The 12,062-nt window shown below is 42.6% G+C and overlaps 1 non-coding gene across 1 annotated transcript; it reads left to right on the plus strand.

The window, feature by feature from the left end:
- Positions 1 to 10,271: 10,271 nt before the first annotated feature.
- Positions 10,272 to 10,343, plus strand: TRNAE-CUC (transfer RNA glutamic acid (anticodon CUC)). Its single transcript has one exon. It is a non-coding gene; the product is annotated as a tRNA-Glu (tRNA).
- Positions 10,344 to 12,062: the final 1,719 nt, after the last annotated feature.

Raw genomic sequence — 12,062 nt, forward strand, 5'->3', positions numbered from 1 at the left:
TGGGGTTGGGCAGGTGGCCTCGCTCCCACGGCCCGTCTGGATTGGCAGAGATAAGGGGCCCTAAGTTCCTCTAACGCCAGGCGGCTCCCACTTGATTTGATGTATTAATGACGAGCCTGGAGGTGGCCGACCAGCCCAGCCGCTGTGAGCGATACAGCAGCCACTGCTGGTCCAACCAAACACAGCTGGTGAATGTGACGGTCACCATCTCGTGCTGGTGAATGTGAAGTCTGAGAGACAGTGACCGTGAAAGCCATGTGGTAATGAATGTGATGGCTGCGAGAGTGATTGTGAAGATTGCAATGCGGTGAGTGTGACGGCTGTGAGATGGTGAACTGGTCATGAGACATTGAATATGACGGTCGTGAGATGGCGATCGTGATGATCATTAAACAGTGAATGTACCGGAAGTGACACAGTGAATGTAACGGCTGAGAGATGCGTAGCGAGACCACTAATAGATAAACAAAAGAGCCACGACACAGTGAAGGTGACGAATGTGAAGAAGTGAATGTCAAGGTTTAGAGAAAGTGAAACATGACTCGGCTGGGAGATAGTAAAGTGATGAACGAGAGGTGGTGAACGTAACGGATGTGTGTTGGTGAACGTCTGGGAGACGTTTACATTAACTGCTGCTGTACGATAAGGAACGGACGCAGGAAAATGAAGGTTACGTCACGAGAAAGTGAACGTGATGACTGAGGTATAGAAAGCTTGAGATTAACGATTAGTTATTGACAACAGCGATACAGAAACGACAGTGTAGCAAGATGGTGAACGGCGCGGAAGTAAGATGGTGAACGTCACGGACTTAAAATGTGAACACTATGGGCTTGAGATGATGAACGCCACAGATTTAAGATGTTAACCCTAAGGTCGTGAGATGATGAAGGTCACGAACTTCATATGGTGAAGGACGAGAGATGGTGAACGCCGATGTTGATCACCATGGTTGTGATTCGATGAACGTGACAAATATGAACGTAATTGATAGATAGAGTGTGATGGCTGGGAGACACTGGCTCTAGACACCAAACTGTACTAACCCAACAACACCAATATGGTGAACATCCTGCCAGACTCAGAGCACTGAACGTAACAACCTCGAGGCTGGAGAACATAATTGTTACAAGGAAACGAACGTTATAACCAAGAAACTAAAAGGTGAACGTAACGACCATATGACACCTACAAAACAGTGAATGTAACCCTACCTGTTGAACTGTGAACGTGAAGGATGAAAAGCTTTGAACGAGGTGATCATGAGGTAGTGAACGTCACATCCACAACAGTTAATATAAGAATAACAAAGCTACCAGTCATCCAGCAGTGACTGTGACACAATAAGAATGTGAAAGTGACGATGCTAAGATGATGATGACCTCTTAACTTTATGTAATAGACACAAGGCTTGAAGATGCTGGTCAAAACAAAGTGAACTTGACAGTTACTCACAAGCACAAGTATTGGATTCATGTCTATGATAATATTGGACAAATCAGTGCCCCTCGAAAATGAGAAAATGATGATCACGAGATTGAATGTGACGGATACAAGAAACTTCGATACTTCCAATGAAAGAGTTACTCAGTGGCAGGGAAGGTACCTAATATGAGACAGTGGATGTTCTCACTGTAGGACAATAAACGTAACGAAGACGAGGGAGCCAGTGTTATTACCACAAGACAATGAACGTGACTGATATAGCACACAAAACACGGCAGACTTAAGGAAGTGAAAATGACTACCATGGAACTATCAAGATGTATGGAACATGAATGTCATAGAACAAGGAACATAACAATGAAAAAGTGACCCTGAGTATCTTAAAACTGTCAAGACACTTTGAAAGTGATTGTTACAGACTAGGGAGCATGAGGGACATCAGACTTTAAAGTGACCGGTCAGTAACTATGTGACTGCAAAGTGGATAAGAGAAGGAAACTGACTCCTACTAAACAGAGAACATGACACACGAAAGTCAGTGAACGTGACCACTGCAAACAATGAACATGACTGTTGTGAAGACCAGAACAAAGTGAGGGCAACGAGGCTGTGGATGTGAGTAACTGGAACTGTGAAGGTAGTTGCCGTATAATAGTAAAAGTAACATCCACAAGACGCTGAAACTGACAACCAAGATACGGTGACGGTACAGTAAGGAGACAAGAAGTGAGGAGCCGCAAGACGCCAGCGCGAGCATCACATAACCTGAATACCACGTTTATCAGAGGCAGGAAGACGCTTGACAATTTTCCTCCCAAGTTCCAATCTGCGGCGTGTGTGTGTGGAGATTAGTATGGCGACGCCACGGGAAGATCCTCCGCTAAGTTGGACACAACTTCCAGGCTTAAAGAAAAAAGTCTCACGGCGATCTTTTGTGACACTACCAAACTTTTGAATATTGGAGGTAAAGTGGAAAGATGTTAATGAAGGGAAAATTCATATGGTCTTTGCGAGGGATTTCAACACTTGAGGGAGATGCATCTTTCACAAACAGGAAGGATGTGTGGCAGGCAGTTCCTGCACCGGCAAGAGGGAGCTGCAGGAGACAGGTCCCGCAGTAATGAGAGAGAGTTCAGGTGTTTCCTGGACTAATATGAAGGACCTGTGCCAGCTGGTTCCTTCACCACCAAGACTCTGGGTATGACAAATATTTCACACATCATAAAGAAGTTATGGTAGGTACAACCACTGCTGTGGGTAGGAAAAGAAGTGAAGCCTTGATTAAAAGACTAACTCTGAGAAAAAAATTGTCTCACCTAATTCTAGATTGCAGAAATTAATGTCATTAACAGCCTCAGGCTATAGAATTCAGTGTTACTGGTTACCTAAGTGCCTCATACAAGAGAGATTTACTTCATAAAGTATGGTGACGCTCGCAAGTAAATATAGTGACAGTTGGTTGTGGTAAGTAGCAAATTGTGCTGACGAGCATGATGACACAGTGGGTGTGGTGAATATGTGGTTACAAAGGAGTTATGATGAGAAATTTTGGCGATAAAGTGACTGTCGTTAGGTCAGGTAATTAAGTGTGGTGACAACCTGAAGGTAGCCAATAAATCAAGTGTAGTGACAATGAGTGGAATGGCAAATTGTGTTGTATGTGAATCTGATTGCAAAGTTGATGCTGCTGATTGTGTGGGAGTATACAAGAATGTCACGAAAAAATGACCTGCGAAAGGAGAGTGACAAAGAAGTGCACTTGAAGATAGAAGGTGTAAAAAAAAATAAAAGAGGTAACGAAACGGAGGGTGTGCGGAAATAAAGAGTAATAGAAGCCAATGCTTCGATAAGCAACATGTGTGGTGATGCAGTGCAACATAGAAATATATAAAAACAAAGTGTAAGGAGAAATTTTTTGCATAAAGTGATATGAAATGTAGTGAAAGGATGATCATGATGATTATACAGCAACGAGAAAATACTAAGTGATAGACTGATGGATGCAACTGTTAGGCAATACAAGGAAATGTAGGACAGAGTGCATGTTACAAAGAAAATCTACTTATGAATCAGATAGTTGTAAAATACGATGATTGTAAATGATCAAAGTAGATATATCATGAACATTTGGAGAGGGGAACAAAACGAGCTGGAGGTGTGTGTTGACGAGCTAGGTAAAAAACTGGCGTATTGAGTAAGATTGAGGATATATGAATATAGTGACAAACTGATAACAGTATAGCGTGTGTAGTGAGGACTGAAGGGTGTGGTGAGGACGTGATCCGACTGACTGTGTGGTGAGCATGTGATTTGACTGACGAAAGTGTATGATGAGGATGTGACTACACTGACTAAAGTATGTGATGAGGATATGATTATATTTACTGAGGTGTGTGGTGAGGATATGACTATACTCACTAAGGTGTGTGGTGAGGATATGACTATACTCACTAAGGTGTGTGGTAAGGATATGACTATACTCACTAAGGTGTGTGGTGAGGATATGACTATACTCACTAAGGTGTGTTTTAAGGACATGACTATACTCACTAAGATGTGTGATGAGGATATGACTATACTCACTAGGGTGTGTGGTGAGGATATGACTATACTCACTAGGGTGTGTGGTGAGGATATGACTATACTCACTAAGGTGTGTTTTAAGGATATGACTATACTCACTAAGGTGTGTGATGAGGATATGACTATACTCACGAAGGTGTGTGGTGAGGATATGACTATACTCACTAAGGTGTGTGGTGAGGATATGACTATACTCACTAAGGTGTGTGGTGAGGATATGACTATACTCACTAAGGTGTGTGATGAGACTGTGGCACTGCTGACCAAAGTGTGTGATGAAGATGTGACTATACTGGCTAAAATATGTGATGAGGTGAATCTTTCCAAATTCTGTGATGAGATGACTCTGCTGACTAAAGTTTGAAGTGAGGAGGTAATTACGCCGATTGAATTGAGTGTAGAGGATGTGAGTGTAAAGATGAGGGTGATAGATAAGTGTGGAAAAGTGTGTGTCATTTCTAAGAAACTGAGTGTGGCAGTAAAGTGATGTGGTGGTACAGAGTATTGATAACCTTATGACAAGATCACAGTAACAGCCAAGTTGCCTCAACGGAACTTCATTGTAGACAAAAGTAAAGTAAGGCATTTGATGATGAAAATAGATAATAGAATTGCAAAATGTTCAGAAAGTCATTTTCAGAAGCATAAGAAGACCTTACTTTGATGATCAGTGATGATCTAACGTACGCACGGTAATACTTAGCTATATATGGTAAAACAGACCTGAAATATTAACCCGAAAGTGAATACCACATTATTTACTCTGAATGATATCCAAATTAGGCCATATCTAAAACACGCTGATCAAGTCATTTGAGGAACTCAAACGAATAAAAAAAGAGTAGTAAATTAATCCCTTTGTTCAGAAATACGACTATGTAATCGACTCAAAGACCCAAAGTTAATTTTTCTAAAAAAATGCAAATTCCATGTAGATCTAACGAAATTTTTGAAATAATGTTTTCGATAATACAACATTCTAATGTTGTGATACAGTGACGAAATGTAACGGTATGTGGTTAAAGGAGCGGAGATGGTAAACGAACGTTCTTTCAGCAGTAACGTTATAGACCACTGCACTAAGCTACCACCAAATGTTGACTATGTGTCAGTGATAAGACATCAATACATCCCAGTCACGGCTAGACAATTACTTTAATGATATTATCATTGAATAAGCCTGGTCAACAGTGATGTTATAAATTACATATACTTTTTCAACTGCATTTTTATTCATAAATTTGTGACTAAAGTCCAACGTTCTAAGAGTACCCGGCGTCTTAGATCAGATCAGTACCTGTTTCCCATTCATCGTTACTTACAACATATCATTGTCAGTATTCTCTCTTGACACCACCATCACCGAGGGACGTAGTGCCACTCACCGCTGGATTACCAGATCGCCCGAGACATCTTATTCCACAAAACGCTCAGGACCACACCGACTCCAGATGACAGGGCGGGTGGCAGGCCTCCGGTGATCAGTACTGCACACGCCAGCTGCTGCTGGTCATTAATTAGCGCCATCATTATCCCAGGCCAGCCAGAGGACATGCGCCAGTCACTTGAGGCGTCACATGACCGACCATTAATTACTGTTTTGGCACAGTGTACCTCCGACACTTACACAACATGACAGGTGAAGCTGTAGGAACACTTCCCAAGAACTATCGACCAGTTCAGTCTACCACAGACATAGGAATAGTATAAATGGTGGCTGGTCTGGTGTGTACATACTGTATTGTTCTTGATGAAATACAGAGAAATCAATCCATAAACTCCTTCCTTCATTCAGGTACACTTCTGCAGTATGATTGCCACAAAGATTCTGAGATGAGATCTTAAGAATGTTCTGAAGCATATAATGCTATACAATGCTAAAAGTGCAGAAATGTATCGTCGTATATTAATGGTCCATATCAACTAAATAGACATAATTCTCTTGCATATTACTAACTCTATCCAGAGATTAATCTACATGTCTCTCCGCTTTTTTCGTATTGTAAAATAGTTATAACTTTAAAATCTATGTTTCCATATTGCAAATTTCTTTTACCGTAGTAACAAAAACAAAAATACATTCGTTTGTCATACATTTAATAATCGTGAAATTACGTCTTCATGTAAATAAAATGTTAGGCTACATTACATCTTGGGTCACAATGGGGTCATTCAACAGGACACAAGCAGAAGAGAGAAAGAAAGAAAGAAAGAAAGGATAGAAGATATCAATTATATGCAAACGTAAATGATCAGTAAAGTTATAGAACACAGAACTAAACTACCATCAGATTTTGCCAGTGCAAAGACATTAGTATAATACAATCGTGGCTAGACAAATACTTTAATGATATTATGAGAGAGAGAGAGAGAGAGAGAGAGAGAGAGAGAGAGAGAGAGAGAGAGAGAGAGAGAGAGAGAGAGAGAGAGAGAGAGAGAGAGAGAGAGAGAGAGAGAGAGAGAGAGAGAGAGAGAGAGAGAGAGAGAGAGAGAGAGAGAGAGAGAGAGAGAGAGAGAGGATCCACTATATGAGCGTTCAGTTCTGCATGTTAAAAAGTCAGTCATATTATTGGTTACGCTTAACTGAATTTCAATGCAGTTTCATTAGACCAGAACTTAACTGATCAGTCCAATGGATCACTTCTATTCACTGGGATCCCAAGGCAAGTTGCATGTAATTGACCTGACAGATCACTTCCACCTGAACTACGACGCACTGCAGGAAGACCAGAACACATTTGTACGGTCATTTCTACCTCACTTCTATACAGTCACTTTACTTGACTATATTACTATACATTTATCAGTTAAGAAGTTATTAGCGTAATTACATTATATTCAGTGCGATATAAGATATACTTTTTTCCTAAATAAGCGACTCAAGTATTTCTTCCCCAGAGTATCCGGCGGCAATAATTAGATCAGAATGGTTTTCATTCATCCTTCTCTATAAAATTTCCATGCCAGTATATTATCTGATGTGCCGGAGGGAGTGGTGGATGGGGAGGAACCTGCTTCATTATCCTATCTCCTATATAGATCAGGTATTTACTACACTATCACTGAAATCCAGCAAGTAAACGTGTTACATACCACCAGATCACCTCTCGTCTGACTTTACCCATATGTACACAAGAGTTGAATGAATATGCTTGACACAGGACGAAATGAGAGAATCGTCACCATCATCATTAATGGTCCTCCGTGGTGTAACGGTTAGCGTTACCGGCCGTGACACATTCACAGGCCGTCCAGGGTCAAGCACTGGACGCACGGGACTCGAACCTAGGCCATCGAAATGACAATGCAGAGATAAACCGCTCGGCCAACATGGGAGCTGTCCACCTCTGACCAGCCTATGGTCCAGTGAGAGTTAAGGTGAGGTGAGGTAACGGGGGATCCCACTGGACCATAGGCTGGTCTGAGATGGAATGCTTTTGTCCCGTGGTGGACGAGCGGAGCAGCTCACTGGTCTATCATTTCGATGGTCTAGGTTCGTGTCTGATGACAGAGTGGCAGATATAGGGTGTTTGGGTCGAGGTGGTGTGCAAAGTGAGAGGGTTAGGGAAAATGATTTGGTAAACAGAGAAGAGGTAGTAAAAGCTTTGCGGAAGATGAAAGCCGGCAAGGCAGCAGGTTTGGATGGTATTGCAGTGGAATTTATTAAAAAAGGGGGTGACTGTATTGTTGACTGGTTGGTAAGGTTATTTAATGTATGTATGACTCATGGTGAGGTGCCTGAGGATTGGCGGAATGCGTGCATAGTGCCATTGTACAAAGGCAAAGGGGATAAGAGTGAGTGCTCAAATTACAGAGGTATAAGTTTGTTGAGTATTCCTGGTAAATTATATGGGAGGGTATTGATTGAGAGGGTGAAGGCATGTACAGAGCATCAGATTGGGGAAGAGCAGTGTGGTTTCAGAAGTGGTAGAGGATGTGTGGATCAGGTGTTTGCTTTGAAGAATGTATGTGAGAAATACTTAGAAAAGCAAATGGATTTGTATGTAGCATTTATGGATCTGGAGAAGGCATATGATAGAGTTGATAGAGATGCTCTGTGGAAGGTATTAAGAATATATGGTGTGGGAGGCAAGTTGTTAGAAGCAGTGAAAAGTTTTTATCGAGGATGTAAGGCATGTGTACGTGTAGGAAGAGAGGAAAGTGATTGGTTCTCAGTGAATGTAGGTTTGCGGCAGGGGTGTGTGATGTCTCCATGGTTGTTTAATTTGTTTATGGATGGGGTTGTTAGGGAGGTAAATGCAAGAGTCTTGGAAAGAGGGGCAAGTATGAAGTCTGTTGGGGATGAGAGAGCTTGGGAAGTGAGTCAGTTGTTGTTCGCTGATGATACAGCGCTGGTGGCGGATTCATGTGAGAAACTGCAGAAGCTGGTGACGGAGTTTGGTAAAGTGTGTGGAAGAAGAAAGTTAAGAGTAAATGTGAATAAGAGCAAGGTTATTAGGTACAGTAGGGTTGAGGGTCAAGTCAATTGGGAGGTGAGTTTGAATGGAGAAAAACTGGAGGAAGTGAAGTGTTTTAGATATCTGGGAGTGGATCTGTCAGCGGATGGAACCATGGAAGCGGAAGTGGATCATAGGGTGGGGTAGGGGGCGAAAATTTTGGGAGCCTTGAAAAATGTGTGGAAGTCGAGAACATTATCTCGGAAAGCAAAAATGGGTATGTTTGAAGGAATAGTGGTTCCAACAATGTTGTATGGTTGCGAGGCGTGGGCTATGGATAGAGTTGTGCGCAGGAGGATGGATGTGCTGGAAATGAGATGTTTGAGGACAATGTGTGGTGTGAGGTGGTTTGATCGAGTAAGTAACGTAAGGGTAAGAGAGATGTGTGGAAATAAAAAGAGCGTGGTTGAGAGAGCAGAAGAGGGTGTTTTGAAATGGTTTGGGCACATGGAGAGAATGAGTGAGGAAAGATTGACCAAGAGGATATATGTGTCGGAGGTGGAGGGAACGAGGAGAAGAGGGAGACCAAATTGGAGGTGGAAAGATGGAGTGAAAAGGATTTTGTGTGATCGGGGCCTGAACATGCAGGAGGGTGAAAGGAGGGCAAGGAATAGAGTGAATTGGAGCGATGTGGTATACAGGGGTTGACGTGCTGTCGGTGGATTGAATCAAGGCATGTGAAGCGTCCGGGGTAAACCATGGAAAGCTGTGTAGGTATGTATATTTGCGTGTGTGGACGTGTGTATGTACATGTGTATGGGGGGGGGTTGGGCCATTTCTTTCGTCTGTTTCCTTGCGCTACCTCGCAACCGCGGGAGACAGCGACGAGGTATAAAAAAAAAAAAAAAAAAGGTTCGTGTCCCATACGGCCAATAGCGATCATTTCATCTGTTGCATGTGAACAGTACATATGTAATAGGTCTTTGTTCTCGTGTTTGCATATACACTCACTCACAGACACACACACACACTCACCAGCTGAAGCTGTGTGATTACTATTTGTGATTACTGTTTTTGTATTACGAGTAGATAGTTTTACGCTCGTGTTGCCCATCTCTTTGCTTTCTGTAAATGTGCTATGTCTTTATCACTTTGTATATATGCATACAAATACACACATACAAAAAAAAGACACCCAGCCAACGTCAGGTACCCATTTATCGACCATCCCCAAGGGAAGCATGATCACCTGGGTTGGGTGTAATCCGACTGCCACACCCAGGATTCGAGCCCGTACGTGTCCGACCCGGGCTGGCACGTGCTGACTGACGGATAGTAACACTAACCATTACACCACTATGAATGCAAGGCCTAGACTACGGATGAGAATGTACGGAAGAGGATGGTTGGGTTTTAACTGAAATGTTTGATATGTGGTGAGAGGAGGGTTGTGTGTGTGTGTGTGTGTGTGTGTGTGTGTGTGTGTGTGTGTGTGTGTGTGTGTGTGTGTGTGTGAGTAATATATCGACTTTTGGCAGGGTGATAGTTTTCAGGCTGAGGTCCTTAACATACACGTCATACAAAATACTAAATCTATAATTCACTATGTTCTCTGGAGCGTATGGTTATTCACATAAGGTTCTGTATAATCAGGTGACAGACGTTACCTACTGAATCTAATAATGTCGTATGAGTTTATTATTAGATTTGGTAGGTAACGTCTGCCGGCTGATTATCAATACAGAACCTTAGGTGAATAACCATACGCTCCAGAGAACAGAGAGAATGGATGAAATAGTGAGTGGGTGAGCGATGTTCACATAGACACACACATGACCCTTCCAGCCCCGTGTGGTCTAGTGGCTAGGATACCTGGCTCTCACCCAGGAGGCCCGGGTTCGATTCCCGGCATGGGAAGAATTTTCTTCGGGAGAGAGAGAGAGAGAGAGAGAGAGAGAGAGAGAGAGAGAGAGAGAGAGAGAGAGAAACATGCCTAAGTAAATCAATACAACAGTTATCAGGTACGTTAACATCAACTAACCGAAACATAAATCTTTGCAATAAAAACTTGTTGTGTTGTAGTGATTCCTGATTACTCTTGGTGAGGGAGTCCGAGAAACCCTGTCACGAGGACCAAAAGAGAGAAACTGAATGAGTGAGTGGGTCAGTAAGTGAACGAGGAGTAAGTGAAGGAATCAATACAGTTTCATGGTTAAGATATCTGGCTTCCAGTCAGGAACCTGCAGAGCTGGATTAAGGTTTAGTGAGGCCCAGGACCAGGTAATATTTGCGGTCTACACAGATTCTGTGAAATCAAAATATGCATAAACATTATGACAAATTTCATAACCGTATTGTATATTATATTACCATGTTGTACATCGTATAACACAGCCGCTATACCACCAGTTTGCCGAAACACATTATTTTTTCCCTCGGGTGACCAGCAGGGCCCCTGTAAGGCAGGAGATCAAGACCCAGGCCCAGGACCCCTGTAAGGCAGGGGGACAAGACCCTGGTCCAGGACCCCTGTAAGGCACGGGGACAAGACCCTGCTCCAGGGCCCTTGTAAGACAGGAGACCAAGACCCTGGTACAAAGCCCCTGTAAGGCCAGGACCCCAGGCCCGTGCCGAGGTGGCCCATGCGTTAATCCGGTACTGGGAATCTGGGTTCTTTTCCTGTGGCTGGAGTGATCAGTTACATGAGAACAAGACAACATGATAATGATCTTAACTTGTGCGGTAAGACACAATGCTTCCAATAATACATCTACCGCAATACTTGCATCTTGTTCACGTGCCATGAGAGCCCGAAAAAGACACTGCCCCGAGTGAAGATCGAACTCACGACCTTGAGATTATGAGACTCACGCGCTGCCTACTGCGCCACCGAGGATAAGAACCCTACTTGGCATATCTGTATTAATTGCTTCATAGAAGAGTTGTGCTCCTGATGTGTTCGTCAGTATGCACGTACATTGTTTCAAAGTTTTATGATCCACTAATTTAGTAATTCTAGTCAAGTATGGAACAAGTCAGCCATCAAATTCAATCACCACTTGATCTCCCCCGATCTACCCTTGCATGGGCCCATCCCACAACCAAACCGAGAGCCTAAAGCTGCTGCTATTTTTTCTCTAGACATGGCACTGGGGTGCAGTTCAGTGGCTTTGTGTCCGGTGACATTCACAACTACTAAATGGAGTACACACATCGTTCAGGTAAACACATTCATTAGACTTTTGTAAGACAGTGATAGTGAGTTCTTTGACGAGACTGTAGTCCATTGCTCAAAGGAAGTTATAGAAATGTCCAAAATATATGAACTTAGAAATATAGAAAATGCACAACTTCAAGGCCTCCAGCATTTCCCTGTACCATATCTTTCTTCATTTTAGTACCATCTCTATTTTCTATTTTCTGCTTTAGGTTCTTGTTTTAGCCATATGTATGATATGAACAGGATGTCAAAGTTACTAATCCCTTAACTTTAATGCAATTCTAGTATTTGCCAGCAGACAGTTGGTCTCCTTAACTATTCTCCTAAGGTGGGACTCTTGCAACAGGTTAGAAAATTGTCGACTGTTAGGTCTTTTTTCACACAAAGATTACCGTAGTTTATGTCCTCGATGATAA

The sequence above is a fragment of the Panulirus ornatus genome, chromosome 27 (genome assembly GCF_036320965.1).
Source record: "Panulirus ornatus isolate Po-2019 chromosome 27, ASM3632096v1, whole genome shotgun sequence".
In the NCBI taxonomy this organism is placed as follows: Eukaryota; Metazoa; Arthropoda; class Malacostraca; order Decapoda; family Palinuridae; genus Panulirus; species Panulirus ornatus.